At 40.6% G+C, this 17855-nt stretch overlaps 1 non-coding gene across 1 annotated transcript; it reads left to right on the top strand.

The window, feature by feature from the left end:
- The first annotated feature begins 6948 nt into the window (after window positions 1-6948).
- Window positions 6949-7055, top strand: LOC141634640 (small nucleolar RNA R71). Its single transcript, XR_012539366.1, has one exon. It is a non-coding gene; the product is annotated as a small nucleolar RNA R71 (small nucleolar RNA).
- Window positions 7056-17855: the final 10800 nt, after the last annotated feature.

Genomic DNA, 17855 nt, shown 5'->3' with positions numbered 1-17855 from the left:
GCCTAGTCAAGGGTTTGCATGTGAGTCACCTATCCAACCCCGTGATGTGATGTGGACTTGGTTAACTTGTCTAGGTGACCTTGATTGACCTTGTGGTATGGCAACCCAAAAATACTTTCTATCAATAAGTTTGAAGTGCTCATTTCAAAGATTTTGTATGTGGAAACGTTTTATTGCCAAGGAAACCTCAAATGTTATGAAATGTTGAAATGTTGAGAATTTTAGTTGTTTTGATGGAGGCGTACCACTTCGATGTGCTTTGGAGAGGGATCCATTGAATTAGGCCCCAACACGGTTGTGAATTCGACCGCCCAGAGACAGAGTGACTATCACCCCGAAAAGCAATTGTCTAGAGGTTAACCGGTTGCCTAATAAGCGATTGGCGAAAGCAAAGGACATTAGCACGGAAGGGACAAACCCCATCTCTAATTTTTGAAATATGAAAGTTGAATGAGGTCAAATTTTGAATACTAGTCATATCCACCCTTGTTTATAAAGATTTGAGCATTTAATTCCCAAAAAGCCTTTTTATCAAGCCACTTTGTCGAGCTTGGGACGATCCATGACCTTTACTCTTGTAGAGAACTCGAGACTTGTCATGTCATATGCTACTAGCATCATGGGGATCATCATTCCACACCATCCGATTGCTCTTGACGAAAGCATTTGGAAATTGAGGACGAAAGTAGTCTAGTTTAACACCATTTGGAGGTGATTTAGTGCCATCCTCTTAGCCTTAGTAATTTGTTGAACTAGTATTTGTGGCGGATTATATGCTCTTAAATTTGTTCTCTTTTAGTTGCCTCCGCCACTTGCTGAGGAAGTGGCTATTCCTTGTGTAGATGCATCCATTACTTGATTTTGTGTGCTTAATGTTTGGATGTGTCGCCATTTTGGCAAGATCAGACCCACCTTGCCTTGCAAGAAGGCATCCTACCTCATGGTTGTCTTGTTGTGAGTTGAAGGGGCGGAGTGAGACCCGCTAATTGTCTCATGTCAGCTATGTTATTAGGTTAGTTTAAATAATGGTCCTAGTCTTTGTCACCTCTTTACTCGGGACGAGCAAAGGTTCGGTTTGGGGATATTTGATGTGATCATAATTAGCGCATATTTAGTTCCCGAATTAGCCTTATTCCCATGCTTTTTAGTGCATATTTGGGTCATTTATTGTCTTTAGTTCTTTGTTTTGCATATTCTTTGAGGTTTTGTGTCCTTGGTAGGAAAGGAGTGCAAACCTTGCATTTTCATGGCAAAATGAGATTAAATTGATTAAATTCAATGACCAAGCATCAAGGAGAGACAATATTAGAAGGCCTTTGTACATACTATAGTAGATGGGCAATGGCGCGAAAGGATCCTTGCATCCCCGAGGAAATCCCCAAGGATTTTATGAAGGAAAGGGAGAAAAAAAGAAAGAAGTAAAGTTGTCCAGCAATCCGTGCGGATTGACTGGAAGACGCCCGTCCTCCACCTCCACAATCCGGCCGTCTTCTCCCAAAGACGCCCGGGCAGCAAGCCCAGAAGACGCCCGGATTCCCTTGAAGACGCCCGGGCAGACACTGCTGAATCCGGCCGTCCCGTACCTAAGACGCACGGATTCCAAGACAGCAAGATTTCGTTTCTTCAAGCTTCAATGAAAGACGCCCATCCTTCGAAAAATACCGGCGCTTCCCTACTCAAATCTCAAAAGTGTAATTACTAGTTTAACCCTTAGTTAACCCTAATGCATCCACCTAATTTCCACTATAAATACCCCATTAGTCTAATTAGAAGAGCATGTTCTTCTTATCAATTCTTAGAGAAGTTAATATCAATCAAATATCTCTTTAGTTTTGTAATCAACAATTAATCAAGTTTTAATACAAGTTTTATTTCCTTAATCTCTCTTTTGTTCATCCTTTATTTTGGGTAATTGAAGATTATTTGGGTTATTATTAGGAGATTGACAACCTCTCAATCAAGCATCAAGTACTTCTTTTATTCTTTGCTTTGTTAGTGGAATCATTAGTAGGTATAATTCTCTTAATCCCTTTTTAATTATTGTTAATTACTATCATTTATTCATCATGTTTTACTTTGTTGGTATGATTGACAACCTTGCTAGCATGATCAACATGATAATGAGTGAGTAGTGACCTAGCTAGGGTTAATGGGTAATTAGGGGAAACCAACATGGGGAATGATTCATGCTTCAATTAATATGCTTTCATGGTTTATTTGCTTGCTTGTTTTGATCTCAACTCATGCACATATTATGTTTGATGAAATGTGAGCCTATGAATCCTTGCATTTTTTACCCATCACCTATCATTTCAATGAGACTTGTAAGACATAAACCAACTCGAGTCTCATTAGACCATGCATGTTGTTGAGTAGGGAAGACTAAGTCGACTTGTAGGTGTTGTACAATCTAATCGATTCGGCTCCGGGACCCAAACTTTCCTAGGATTGTAAGATATAACCCAACTCAATCCATCACAATAATAATTGCTTGTTTATAATTTGAGAACATGTTTGTATGATCAATTCCCATGATTCCCCTATGACCCCATGATACCCTAGTGCTTTTTATCAATTGTTTACAACCCTTTTAGTTCATCTTGCTTGTTTATTTTCATTGCTATTTAGTTTAGTGACCTTCTACATCAACCCAAATTGTGACACCCCTAAGACACCACTAGTTTCAATAGAAATCTCATCTCAATTCCCGTCCCTTGGGATCCGACCTGTACTTGCCTCTTTACTAATTGTAGAGTTGTTTGTGAAGTTATAAATTGTGTTTTGGTCTAGGTGCTTCCAACGACAATTGTTCCGAAAAATAGAATATAGCTCCGAAATAGTCCGACCAGGCATCCATGTCAATGAGATGACCCTCTTTGATCGCCATATAGGTGTTATCCTTGTTGAAATTTGGATCAAAGTGCTTGGCGAAGAGAGTAACTAGACCTCCATTTACAATATGAGCGGTGCCTTCCTTACCACAATCGACATTAAGCCATCTTTCCATCAAAAGCCTTAGAGCATTATAGGGCTTAGTGAACTCCATTCCTACATTTAAGGCCGACTCAAGTAGAACACAATCGAGCTTGGTAAAGTGATTAGTGCCTTTTCTTGCCATTATAGTATTCCCGATGACCTTGTGCCACACTCTAATGCCCGGATGGTGGACTAATAGAGCGCGACAAGCATGAAAGCTCACAAATTTCTTCCCGGAAATTGCCTCCCAAAGAGGAGCGGGGTCATACTTTTCGGGCATCTTGTGATAATATGGTGTATCACTAAGGCCTAATATCTTACCCAAAACATCAAAGGTGATGCGCCTATTCACATTCGCAAGACGAAACTCGATGTATTCTCTAGTCTCTACCTTAGTCACTTTCAATGAACTTAAGAATTCCAAGGTAAGGGAGGGGTATGTCAATTCTCTTGTGGTGAACAATTTACCCAAACCCATAGCTTCAAAGAAGGCTTTTGTTTGTTCAAGGACACCCAATTTGTTCAAGGCATCTTCACAAATGAATTTGGTGGGTAAAATGGCTTTCTTAGCATACTTGGCAAATGTATGCCTATGGGAGTTGGAAATGAAAATTACCTCCGGATAGTTGGATAATTGAGCGATTTCCGGAGTTGTTGTTGTTGTTGCTTCCAAGGGAGGATCTTGTTGTTGTTTAACTTCCAAGTTTGCATTAGAAACCACCATAGCCATTGAAGCTTTCCTTGCTTGAAGGCTTTGTTGCCTTTTCGAAAGTGTCTTTGCTTTGAGTGCCTTTGTTGCTCCTTTTATTCTTGCCATTGTCGATTACACCAAGAAAAGATTGAGAATCTTCAATTTCTAATTATACCCAAATAGATTTAAGATGAAAGGACTTTTCTTTGTATTTTAAAAATCGACTCAAAGGTTGAAGATTTTGGTGCTTGAATCAATTATTATTGCAAAAGGAGTGATTAATTGTTGTTTTGAGGAAGTTTGAATTTGATTTTGTTGAATTTGGTTGAGGAAATATTGTTTTTGGTGATGGAGAGGATGAGGGTTTTGGGGTTTATGGGTAGTGTTTGAATGAATGAATGAATGAAATGAATGTGGGAAGGTGTATTAAAACACCCGAAAAATTCAGAACAGCAGGGGAAGACGAGCGGATTCCTGTCGGGACGCTCGGATTCTGCTCAAATTGGCTTCAGGAAAACTCGCCTAAAGACGAGCGTCTTTCAAAGAAGACGAGCGGATTCTAAATGTGGGACGAGCGGCTTTCCTCAAAGACGACCGGATTCTCTTACAAGAACTTTTCTTAATCTGCACTGGCAAAAAGACGAGCGTCTTTCTACGAAGACGAGCGGCCAGTTTCAGACGAGCGTCTTCTCAGCTGGGACGCTCGGATTCTCTTACAGACCAGATTTTTGATTTTTGCAGCTCATTTAGACGGACGGATTCCTTTACAGACGCTCGGATTCCTGTAAGATGAGTGGATTACCCTTTAAGCCGCTCGGATTCCTCCTGGTCTACCCGGATTCAGGTCCATCCGTGCACTTGCATATCCCGTGTCATTTTCATTCCTCAAATCTCGTGTACTTCATTGTAGGGGCACTACAAAGGCATGAATAGTCTAGGAAATTGCTATCCCCATACTAAGTTAAAGCACTAAACATCAATAAAATCATTAGTCCCTCCCTCACTTCTCTCAAAAATGATGAATATCTTGATCAAGGCATAAAAATCCATAATTGACAAAAATGCAATGTAAGAATTAAAATGCAAGTTAGGGAGTTAGAAATATTTACAAATGGTGGTTATGAGAGGACTCCACGAAACTCTCATCCTTAGTGAGATGTCATGGGGGCATGGCCAAGGTGTTGTTGATGTTACTCAACACCTTGAAAAAGTAGTCAAAAGCTTGTTCATTATCATGATAAAGATCCTCAATTGATCTTTTCACTTGTTGTCCTTCATGTTGGTCTTGATCGATAGCATTACCAATGTAGGGATTAAAAATCCCTTCAAACCCATCGTCCCAAAGACCACAAACTTCGTCTACTTGCTGATTAAAAATCTCTTGAGTTTATAGAGACAACTTTCCTCCTTTCTTGATTTGGCCAATGAGGCCATCCTCTTCACTTGTCATGGGCGAGCTTTTCAAGCTCTCTTTGTTGCTATTCACTTGCTCTTTTGACGGAGCATCATCAACTTTCTTTTTCCATTGAAATTCCGACTTCTTCCTATCATCCTTTCGGCTATAATGATCAACCATAAAATATGGTTCGTGCAAACGGGGAGCTCTCATGGTCATGTCAAGATTGAAAGTTATGCTCTCATCTCCCACCTCTAGAGTGAGCTCTCCATGCTTCACATCTATCACCGCACCCGCGGTGTGCAAGAAAGGTCTCCCTAGAATGATTGAAATATTGGAGTCTTCTCCCATGTCAACAATGACAAAGTCCACCGGGATGAAAAATTTCCCAACTCTTACGGGAACATCTTCCCATATCCCTAATGGGGTTTTCGCCGATCTATCGGCCATTTGGAGTGTGATATTGGTACATTTAAGTTCTCCCATCCCTAACCTTTTACTCACCGAATACGGCATAACACTCACGCTAGCCCCTAGATCACATAGGGCTTTGTTGATCGTTGTGTCGCCAATGGTACACGGTATTGAGAAGCTTCCCGGATCTTTAAGTTTCGGAGGTGAACTGCCTTGAAGGATTGCACTACTCACCTTAGTGAAGGCGATAGTCTCAAGCTTCCGGATCGACTTCTTTTTCGTAAGGATGTCCTTCATGTACTTTTCATAGGCCGGCACGTGATTGATTAATTCCGTAAAAGGAATCGAGACTTCCAAATTCTTCACAATTTACATAAATTTTCCAAGTTGGTCATCAAATTTGGGCTTAGCTTGACGACTTAGAAAAGGAAGTCTAATCACAATGGGTTCCTTCTCCTTGGCCTTGTCTTCACTTTTCTTTGAAACTTCTTCTTTTGATGGTTCTCCATCCTTGGAGTTTTGTACAACTTCTTCTTTGTCACTAGCTTCCACAACTTCATCCTCAACTCGCTTCTTTGGTGCTTCATACCTCGTACCACTCCTCAAGTGAATGGCACTAACCGTTTCATGTCTTGGGGGATTACTTTGAGGTGGTAATTGCCCCTTTTGTCTTTGAGAACTTGAAGATGCTAGTTGAATCAATTGGGATTCCAACATTTTGGTGTGGGCTAGGATGTTGTTGATGGTGATTTCCTTTGCATGACTATCCTTTTGCATTTGAGTGAAAAACTCTTGTTGATTCTTTTGCATTTGGAGGACCGCTTTTTGGACATCAAAACCTTGGTCATTTTGTTGATTGTATGGAGTTTGGTTTTGGTAACCTTGGTTTTGGTTGTAAAAGGGTCTTTGATTTTGGTTTCTCATGGGAGGTGGGGTGTATGTTGGTTGAGGGTTTTGAACATTTTGGCTTTTGTATGAGAGATTTGGGTGGAATTTGGTGTTTTCATTGTAATAATTTGAATAACGGGTACCACAATTGTATGCTTGAAAAGCATTCACTTGTTCATTTGTTCCCCTACATTCACTTTGGTCATGTCCCAAAGTTCCACAATTCTCACATATCCCGTTTGGGATTGATGAAGATGCCGTCATGGCATTAACATGTTGCTTTGGTGATTTTGAGGCTTCTTCAAGTCTAGCCATAGCTTTTTCGAACTTCAAATTGATGGTATCAATGTGAGTACTAAGTTGAGCACCCAATTGAGTAATAGAGTCCACTTCATGCTTTCCTCCTCTAGTAGCCTTGCGAGGTCTACTATATTGTGAATTATGGACCGCCATTTCCTCAATCTTGTTCCAAGTTTGATTATCGTCAACTTCGGTGAACATACCATTTGATCCCATGTTCAGAATGTTTCTTGAGTCTTCATAAAGACCATTCCAAAATTGTTGTACCAAGAACCACTCGCTAAGTCCATGATGAGGACATGAGCGACAAATTTCCTTGAATCGCTCCCAAGCTTCATACAAAGATTCTTCATATCTTTGCTTAAAGCCCGTAATTTGAGCTCTTAGCATGTTAGTCTTTTCCGGTGGGTAGAACTTTTTGTAAAAAGCTAGAGCCAATTTCTTCCAAGAGTCAATTCTGAGAGTAGCCTTATCAAGGCCTTTCAACCATTGTTTTGTGGTGCCAATTAGAGAAAAAGGAAATAAGACCCATCGAATTTGGTCTTGAGTTACACCGGTTTGAGAAATCGCATCACAATAGTCACAAAAAGTCTCCATGTGAGAGTGAGGGTCTTCAGTAGGCATCCCCCCAAATTGGCTTCTTTCGACTAATTGGATAAATGCGGATTTGGCAATGAAATTTCCGGTTAAGTGTTGTGGTGTGGGAGTACCATTGGGTAGGTTCTCCTCGGTTGGTACGGAATGTGATGAAAATTTAGGCATTGTGGGTTGATTTTGTGTTGGATTTTGTGTTGGGCTCTCCTCACCTTCTCTTGCAAAAGGGTTGACGAACTCAATAGTGTTTGGTTGAATATCTACAACCTCACCAATACCTCTCAAAGTACCTCTAGCAAGTCTTCTATTGTTTGTCAAAGTCCTTTCAATTTCGTGATCAAAGGGTAACAAGTTACCTTGTGATCTTCTAGACATGCAAAATATCAAACAACTTGAAAATAATTAGAACAAACCTTGAGGAGTTTTACTTCCCCAAGGCAAAGAAAGACACAACTAATAACAATCTAAGAAAATCTAAATCAAGTTAACACCGTCCCCGGCAACGGCGCCATTTTTGGTCGAGCCCTCTTGAGAGGTTTAGTTTTCGGTACTTGTCGTTAGGAGCACCTAGACCAAAACAATATTTATAACTCCACAAACAACTCTACTATTAGTAAAGAGGCAAGTAAAGGTCGGATCCCAAGGGACGGGTATTGAAGTGAGATTTTCAATTGTAAGTAGCGGTGTCTAGGGGTGTCACAATTTGGGGTTGGAATAGAAGATCACTAAACTAAATAGCAATGAAAATAAACAAGCAAGATAATAAAAAAGAGATGTAAGCAATTGATAAAAGGCACTAGGGTGTCATGGGGTCATAGGGGATTCATGGTAATTGATCATACAAACATATTCTCAAATTATAAGCAAGCAATTATTGTTGTGATGGATCGAGTTGGTTTATATCTTACAATCCTAGGAAAGTTTGGGTCCCGGAGCCGAATCGATTAGATTATACAACTCCTACAAGTCGACTTACTCTTCCCTACTCAACTATATGCATGGTCTAATGAGACTCGAGTTGGTTTATGTCTTACAAGTCTCATTGAAAAGGTAAGTGATGGGTAAAAAATGCAAGGATTCATAGGCTCGCATTTTATCAAACATAACATGTGCATAAGTTGAGATCACAACAAGCAAGCAAATAAACTATGAAAACATATTAAATTAAGCATGAATCATCCCCCATGTTGGTTTCCCCTAATTGCCCATTAACCTTAGTTAAGGAAACTACTCACTTATTATCATGGTGAACATGCTAGCAAGGTTGTGAATCATACCAACAAAGTAAAACAAGATAAATAAATGAATATGATTAACAATAATTAAAAAGGGATTAAGAGAATTATACCTACTAATGATTCCAATAATAAAGCAAAGAATAATAGAAGTACTTGATGATTGATTGGAAGGTTGTCAATCTCCCAATAATAACCCAAATAATCTTCAATTACCCAAAATGAAAGATGAACAAAAGAGAGATTAAGGAAATGAGATTTGTATTAAGACTTGATTAAAAGTTGATTACAAGATTAAAGAGAGATTAGAATGATATAAACTATACTAAAGATTGATAAGAAGAACATGATTATCTAATTAGACTAATGGGGTATTTATAGTGGGGATTAGGTACACAAATTAGGGTTTACTAAGGGCTTAAATGACGATTAAGTCCTTGAGGAATCGCTCCTCTCAGAAAAATATGCGAGTCTCCTTTTTGCTATTCTTTTCGAGATATGTGCATTGATGCGTGTCATTTATATGATGTCTTACATCCCATTTTACACGCATTTCAGAGCTCATTCTTATAGTTTATGCTACATTTCTCCCTATTTCCGTCTACATCCGTATTTTGTACATTATTGCAGAAATGTGAAGAATTCAACGGGAAATCAAGCCAAATCCATCCCCGAGTAATCTGCATTGCAAATGACGTAAAGGAATCACATAAGGAACGAGCTTGGTGCGCAATCCAAGGCCCAAAAGACAAGTCCACGAGTTTTAAGAAGTCAAGTAGCAGCTCAAGTAGTCGATCGACCATCACCCTCAGTCGATCGACCAATGTTCGGGTTCCAGAAGCCACTGTTCATTGCTGAGTGGTCGATCGACCACCTACCTTAGTCGATCGACCAGGCTGCTATTCCAGACGAGAATTAAAAGACCGTGAATCTTGAAGCCCAAAGTTATGCTAGGTTTAGGAAATAAAGTTACGTTAGTTGCTATATAACGTAACCTAGAAACATTCAATCATCATGAAGTTATTATTCAGTTTTCATTCAAAGTTTTATTCAGTAATTTAGATTAAGTTTTCGCATACGGTTCTTGATAGTTAGGGTTTGGGATTGTTGAGCATTGGATTTTCGGTTCTTAATAACTAATCTTTCCTCTGCAATTCGGTATTCTTCTGCCCTAATTATAGTTCATCTTTATTTTATCAATAGTTTAGAATTGCTAAGTAGATTCCCGCAATCGTTATCATTATTTATGTTATTGTTTATTTTACTGTTTTAAGCATGAATTCAGTAGTTAGCTTTATCGTTTATGTTGTTGTTTCTACCCTTAGCATGAGTAGCTAATTCTATAGTGCTAGGATGTAGGCGATTTATGGCATAGGCGGCAATAGATTATACACGGACTGACCCGCGTGTTGGTCGATCGACCACCTTACCCGGTCGATCGACTGACCTCGTGAGGTTACCTTTCGTTTTAATTGATTTTAATTGTTGTATTTAACGAATCGAATGCATGCGACCAGTTAAGTACCCCTTTATGACTGACCCAATAGATCGAAAGATAGGGTAAGTTGTTAGACCATCAATTGAATCGACTAAACTGTGCTAAGATCGAAAGATAGGTATAGTTTAGACCGTTAGTCACTTTTCAGAACGAAAGTTGGTATTAGTGATATTAGGGACCTATAGCGAGATCGAAAGATGCTATTTGTTAAGAGTGGACCGAGAGGACCTCTTTATTTCCCGCCTCACCCGTGTGTTGACTCGGACAGACTTAGTTTCTTTGCCGCCGAAGCTATAATGAACCGATCATCCTAGTACCCCCTTCTTTATCTGTTAGACCGTCTTTTTAGTTTTTTATCTGTTCTTAGCTTTAGACCATCTCAACTCAAACCCCCACAATTGTTACCTTAGACTGAATATAAATCAACTAGAATTTACATCTGCCTCCTTGTGGTTCGACCCTGTTACCACTAGCCTAGGTTAGTCTTAATAGGAATTACAAATTTTATCTTTGGTACTCACAATGACGGGTATCAAATTTTGGCGTCGTTGCCGGGGAGGCAATAGTCCTAATTTTAGTTGTTTTATTTTTAGTCTTTCTTAGTTTAAGGGACTTCTGTTCCTTAAACTTTTCTCATATTCTTTTTGTAGTTTCCTCTTATGCGCAGGTCACAGGGTGGTGAACTAGTGCCATTTGACCCTGAGATAGAGAAATCTTTGCGCGAGTTGAGACGAACACAAAGAGTACTACCGACAGAGGAAGAGCTGAGTACTCTGTCAAGCTATTACGAGAACGATCTGTTCGAAGAAGACCCACATCTTCACCGTTTCCACTTCTTCACCCGAGACATTTTACTTCTCCGAAATTCCGGTCATGGCCGAGGAAGCAAGTATAGCTAGTCATTCTGCGCCGACAAAAAAACTTATATAAGGGGTTCGAATTACCAGGAGATGCCAGGAAGTTCGAACCAAAGCCTTCTTACATTAGCATGGTTGAGAAGAACCAGTTCGGGGGAGCTGCAAATGAAGATGCAGCTAAGCATATGGAGACCTTTATTGACTACTGTTGTTCCATACCCCCACCAGCTGGCGTGACCCAAGACCAGATCAAGGAGACCATGCTCATCTTCTCCCTTCGTGATGCTGCAAGGGAGTGGTATAGAGATTTGGACCGGACCGTTCAGGGGATCACCGATTGGAATACCTTGACATTGGCATTCTACAAGAAGTACTTTTCTGCTTCAAGGACGATTGCTATCAGAGCCCAAATCACGGGCTTTAAACAAGGGCCGGACGAAAATTTCCACGAATCATGGGTCCGTTTTAAGAAGCTGGTGCGAACCATACCGCACCATGGGTTCGAAAAGTGGAGCTTGTGCAATCATTTCTACAATGGGTTGTACGACGATCAGAGGGCCATTTTGGATGCTGCAGCCAATGGACGATTCGCTGAAAATTTGGGAGCAACCAAGGGGTGGAAGATCATTGATGATCTAGCTACCCACAAGGCCGAGTATGGGAATTCTAGAGGGAACCAGAGGAGAGCTGCTAAATCTTCCTCTGTCGCTGCGCTTGAGGCTCTTACTGCGAGATTTGACAAATATGAGCTAGGAGGAGCCTCTAAAGGTGGGATGTACCAAGTCAATGCTGTGTCAGACGGTCCCTTCGTCTGTGAAAGGTGTGGAGCTGAGGGGCACGTTTCGAAGAACTGCCCTAGTCCCTTTGAATCTTGTGTTGCCTTTCAACACTATAGGCAGACCAACACCTACTACGAGCCAACCCACCCAAACTTGAGTTGGAGGAGCCAAAATGTCCTGAATCCAACTCAAGCTCAACAAAGACAACCCTATGTGCCCCCTCATCAAAAGCAACAACAATATCGAAACCTCCTTATGTGCCGCAGCAAACAATAATCGAGTCTGAATTTTCCGAGCTTAAGAACCTGTTGCTAAAGGAGTCCCAAGCAAGAGAGGCCGGATGAAGCTACTAGAGAGCCAAATTGCTCAATTGGCTAGCAAAAGTAACACTCGAGCTCCCGGACACTTACCGACTCAACCCGAACAAAAGGAGACCCTAAATGCCATCACTTTGAGGAGCGGGTCCACCCTTGATGGTCCCGCCATGGTCGAGGACGCGTTGAAAAAGATGAGCTAAACAAGTCAAAAGAAAGCTTCAACGAATAAATCAAAGAAACAGTTTGTCTACCGGTATATCGATCGATCGACGATATACCTAGTCGATCGATCAAGCACGGGTTACTGAGGAGCTTACGGCATCTGTACATCTCGGTCGATCGGCGGGACGATGGTCGATCGGCGAGATCGGCTGCGATCTTGAGGAATTTCGTCCTTTAATGCCAAATAATCTGCGAGACCACTTGTTTCGGGTACCACGATCCAAAATATTGGGTGCCGACCAGTCTTGATGGGTCGATCCGGCTCCCAAAGTTCGACCCAATGACAGTTAATGGTTCTCATTTGAGACGGTCTGAGGGAGGGTCAAGCTTCAACAAGGAAAAAGTTGTGGACTTCCAGCCAAAGTCCAAGGATACCGGCACGCGCGATTTAGAGGAGAGGGCTAAGGTACTCCTTACAGCCCTATATCCGGAGAGACTCGTGCCGACGAAGGAACAGGTATCTTTCAGTAAGTTTGAGAAAGTTATTCGTAGCTTGAATGTTCAGGTACCCTTCCTTGAGTTAGTTAACCAAGTGCCAGCCTACACTAAATTTATGAAACAGTTATTATCAAAGAAAAAATCGCTTGAACATGTTCACACCGTTGCGTTAACTAAAGAGTCTTGCTCCTACTTGTCTCACACTGCGCCCCATAAGTTAGAGGATCCGGGTAGCTTTTCTGTTCCTTGCAAAATAGGTACCTTCTCAATTGAGAAGGCTTTATGTGACTTAGGAGCTAGTATAAGTGTCATGCCCTTGAGTCTAGCTAGGAAGCTTAAGTTGACCAGGTTTGCTATTACCGATATGACAGTACAGATGGCTGACCGATCTTCGGTCCAGCCAATAGGGGTCTTAGAGGACATTCCTGTCCAAATAGGGAAGTTTTTCTTCCCCATTGACTTCGTTGTACTTGACATGCCTGAGGATGCTCATATTCCCATTATTTTGGGTAGGCCATTTCTGCACACTGCTGGTGCAGTCATCGATGTCGGTCTAGGAACCTTGACTTTCAAAGTGGGAAAGTACTCTATTGTCTTTGCCCAGCCGGCTAAGAAAAAGGATCCCATGTGGCCTGTTACTTGTAATACGGTCTCTGAAAAGAAATCGTACTTTGTGCTTCCTGAATTACCTGTCTCTATAGCAAAAAGGAGGAAAAACTTGTTGTTTCAGACATTGCAGGAGCTGGTTTGGGGAAGGAGAAGCTGCAGGTTACTCCCGCCGCGACAGAGCAAACCATTTCAAGAGGAGGTCTTGGATGCCTTAGCTATGCGACTGATGAGGAAGTGGAAGATGAGCCAGCCAAGGTGAGATGGTCTGATTTGGAGTCCGACGAACCCAAAGAGACCCTTGATTGGGGAGATGACGAGGTTGATCCATTGAGCTTTCCATTGAAGCTAAGAAGGGTGCAATAAGATAAACTGAGCACCATTGAGGTTACCTCTAGTAGCCAGAAGCCGACGAAGTGGGCCATACCTTGGCCTTTCTTGATCAACTACTAGTTGATCAAAAGCTTTACAAACATTTTATTGCTTTCGAACTATTTTATTTTTTATTGCTTTTGTGTACGCGAAAACTTCGCATTTATTTTGTTTTGTTTAGGATTTTTATGCACTTTAGGCTTTGTTTTGGGTTTTCGCGCAATTTTGGGCGCGTATTATTGTGCATTTGCAGGTTTCTAGACCTCGGTAGCTCGAGTTATTGAGCTAATACGAAGAAATAAGAAGTTGCGGCGAAGTTTTTCGATCGATCGACTGGTCTATATAGTCGATCGACTGATTTGCAGGTTTACAGGAGCTACTGTTCACGCCCACTTGGTCGATCGACTGATCTTCTTGGTCGATCGACCACTGCTGCTGCTGTATTTGTTCACGACCTCTCCCCTGCTGTGTTTGGTCGATATGGGGACCTAAGGGAGTTTTCTACTCCGCTTTACTTTCCGTTATATTACATATTTCTTCTGTTCTCTCATTTACGCACAATTTTACCGCTTCAAAATTGTTTTTTCAGTCTTATGCGTGGTATTTTCTGTCTTTCAGGCACTCTTGTTAGTAGCACTGCTAGCTACTGAAACCTCCTAGCTCACGCTGGTTTGGGGAGGTTTCCTTTTGCTGCGCTTAAAGTCTTGTGAGTTCCATATCTTTCCTTTGTGTCATGTTTATTTATTTTCTCGCAAATTCCCATTTCTCTTTTCTTCATTACATGATTTTGCACAATGGGGACATGGTGTGATTTGGTTTGGGGAAGGGTTTTGCGTCGCATATCATTTGCTTGCATTCACGTTTACATTCTGTTTTGCATTGTTCATTTCATTTCATATGTATACAAAAATGCAAAAAAAAAAAAAAAAAAAAATTGAAAAATTACAAAAAATTCCCATAAAATGCACGTTTATTTTAGCATTTAGGTCGAGTCGGAACGGTAGTATTTCTATGATAATTTTGCATTTGCACCTGTTTTGCCTGAGCCTTGCTAGATTAACATGTTATTAGTAGAATCGTAAATGCATATCTACGAGTTTTACATTCTTGCTGAACTTGAGATTTGACTTAGAAAATTGGCAAACTACATCATACATTCTGAGATTTAGAGCCTATAACTGGTGACATCTATGACCGGTTTACTTAGGAATGTGAGTAGTACTCCTTATGAGACATGTTTCCTTAATTTGCATAAATATGAAATTGATCTACTTAATACCTGTATGCATTCGGTTTGTGGTTAGTTGACACATGTGGAAGAGGTTTCCTTTATTCATTTTGCCCATAAGCTCCACACTGCCAAAAATAGCCTTTTTTGTCCCGTTTACTACATCCTACATTTAGCCTACCTTTGTCAAACTAGTAGTCTGTGTTCTTGGGGTTGTTACTCGTTTTTGGTGGCATTTGCTCTGTTGAGATGATGATTTGAAAATGAAAACAAAAAGGAAAGAAAGAAACAAAAGAAAAAAAAAAGAAATGAAAAAAAATGATTCGAAAAAGAAAGAAAAAGAGGTTCTGCACTGTTCATAGCAGTCGATCGACTGCCCCTTTTGGTCGATCGACTGAGATTCGAGGAAGAAGTCAATTCGCATAATTTAATCCTTATCTTTTGGCGATTTTTGCTCCCATGTTTCATTTATATCCTATGGGGAGTTTATTGATTTGTTAGTTTGGAGATTGTGAGTTTTGTGCTTGCTATGGCACCGTTTCGTTTGATTATGAGCAAGAAGTTGGATGTTGCCATTTGGTTCCGTTTTGGTACTAGCTTGATCACCTGTACCTCCACTTTTCCACAAAATGTTTTGCCTCTTCTTACCCATACCTCACATATCCCATATTTACCTCGGCATGTGTCATTGGTCATCTGTTTGGTTGGAATGCATATGTACGGTCATAGAGATCGTTTTCATATTCTATTGCTGGCATGTCTTCATAGGTCGTAGTTAGGTGAGAGTCACTACAAAATTAATTCTTTCTATCTTACATATATTCACCTGTACTTATTGAGTGATTTGAGCGACCCGTGAGAGTCCAATTTGATAAGTCTCTACAATTGATTCGTGAGTCTTTAACGACTTTATAATTCGTTTGCATGATTCGCATTACTAATTGATTGTTGGTTATGCATTAAATTGGTTTAGGCTTTACAGTTGACAATTCGCTCTGAGATTGAACTCGTTCCAATAGGTTTTAGGATCGAGTCTAGTTCTTGCTTGAGGACAAGCAAGGGTTTGGTTTGGGGAAGTTTGATGCGTGTCATTTATATGATATTTTACATCCCATTTTACACGCATTTCAGAGCACATTCTTATAGTTTATGCTACATTTCTCCCTATTTCCGTCTACTTCCGTATTTTTTACATTATTGCAGAAATGTGAAGAATTCAACGGGAAATCAAGCCAAATCTGTCCCCGAGTAATCTGCATTGCAAATGACGTAAAGGAATCACTTAAGGAACGAGCTTGGTGCGCAATCCAAGGCCCAAAAGACAAGTCCACGAGTTTTAAGAAGTCAAGTAGCAGCTCAAGTAGTCGATCGACCATCACCCTCAGTCGATCGACCAATGTTCGGGTTCCAGAAGCCACTATTCATTGCTGTGGTCGATCGACCACCTACCTTAGTCGATCGACCAGGCTGCTATTCCGGACGAGAATTAAAAGACCGTGAATCTTGAAGGCCAAAGTTATGCTAGGTTTAGGAAATAAAGTTACGTTAGTTGCTATATAACGTAACCTAGAAACATTCAATCATCATGAAGTTATTATTCAGTTTTCATTCAAAGTTTTATTCAGTAATTTAGATTAAGTTTTCGCATACGGTTCTTGATAGTTAGGGTTTGGGATTGTTGAGCATTGGATTTTCGGTTCTTAATAACTAATCTTTCCTCTGAAATTCGGTATTCTTCTGCCCTAATTATAGTTCATCTTTATTTTATCAATAGTTTAGAATTGCTAAGTAGATTCCCGCAACCATTATCATTATTTATGTTAATTGTTTATTTTACTTTATTTTAAGCATGAATTCAGATTAGCTTAGCTTTATCGTTTATGTTGTTGTTTCTACCCTTAGCATGAGTAGCTAATTCTATAGTGCTAGGATGTAGGCGATTTATGGCATAGGCGGCAATAGATTATACACGATGACCGCGTGTTGGTCGATCGACCACCTTACCCGGTCGATCGACTGACCTCGTGAGGTTACCTTTCGTTTTAATTGATTTTAATTGTTGTATTTAACGAATCGAATGCATACGACCAGTTAAGTACCCCTTTATGACTGACCCAATAGATCGAAAGATAGGGTAAGTTGTTAGACCATCAATTGAATCGACTAAACTGTGCTAAGATCGAAAGATAGGTATAGTTTAGACCGTTAGTCACTTTTCAGAACGAAAGTTGGTATTAGTGATATTAGGGACCTATAGCGAGATCGAAAGATGCTATTTGTTAAGAGTGGACCGAGAGGACCTCTTTATTTCCCGCCTCACCTGTGTTGACTCGGACCGACTTAGTTTGTCTTTGCCGCCGGAAGCTATAATGAACCAATCATCCTAGTACCCCCTTCTTTATCTCATTAGACCGTCTTTTTAGTTTTTTATCCATTCTTGGCTTTAGACCATCTCAACTCAAACCCCCACAATTGTTACCTTAGACTGAATATAAATCAACTAGAATTTACATCTGCCTCCTTGTGGTTCGACCCTGTTACCACTAGCCTAGGTTAGTCTTAATAGGAATTACAAATTTTATCTTTGGTACTCACAACGACGGGTATCATGCATCCTTCATAGAACAAGAAGAAAACGGAATAACTGTAACACAATCCGAGCGTCCAGGGCACGGGACGAGCGGATTGTCTGGCTTTTGGACGAGGGGATTCAATGGCTGGACGGGCGGATTGTGGGTCTTTTGGACGAGCGTCCCTCTGAAGAAGACGCTCGGATTCCTTGTCTTGGACGGGCGTCCAGGGGGCAATCCGCTCGGATTCTGAGTCAGCTTCTTCCCTTCTTCTTTTCTTCCTTCTTCTTCATATAATCCTTGGGGATTTCATTGGAGATGCAAGGATCTTTTCTCATCATTGCCCAACTACTACAATATGTACAAAGACCTTCTAGTCTTGTCTTCTCTTTGATGCTTGGTCATTGAATTCAATCAATTTAGCTCCATTTTGCCATGAAAATGCAAGGTTTGCACTCCTTTCCTACCAAGGGA

This window comes from Silene latifolia, chromosome Y, assembly GCF_048544455.1.
Source record: "Silene latifolia isolate original U9 population chromosome Y, ASM4854445v1, whole genome shotgun sequence".
NCBI lineage: Eukaryota > Viridiplantae > Streptophyta > Magnoliopsida > Caryophyllales > Caryophyllaceae > Silene > Silene latifolia.
Note: the sequence above shows the minus strand (reverse complement) of the source record. Positions and strands in the feature narration are given on the sequence as shown.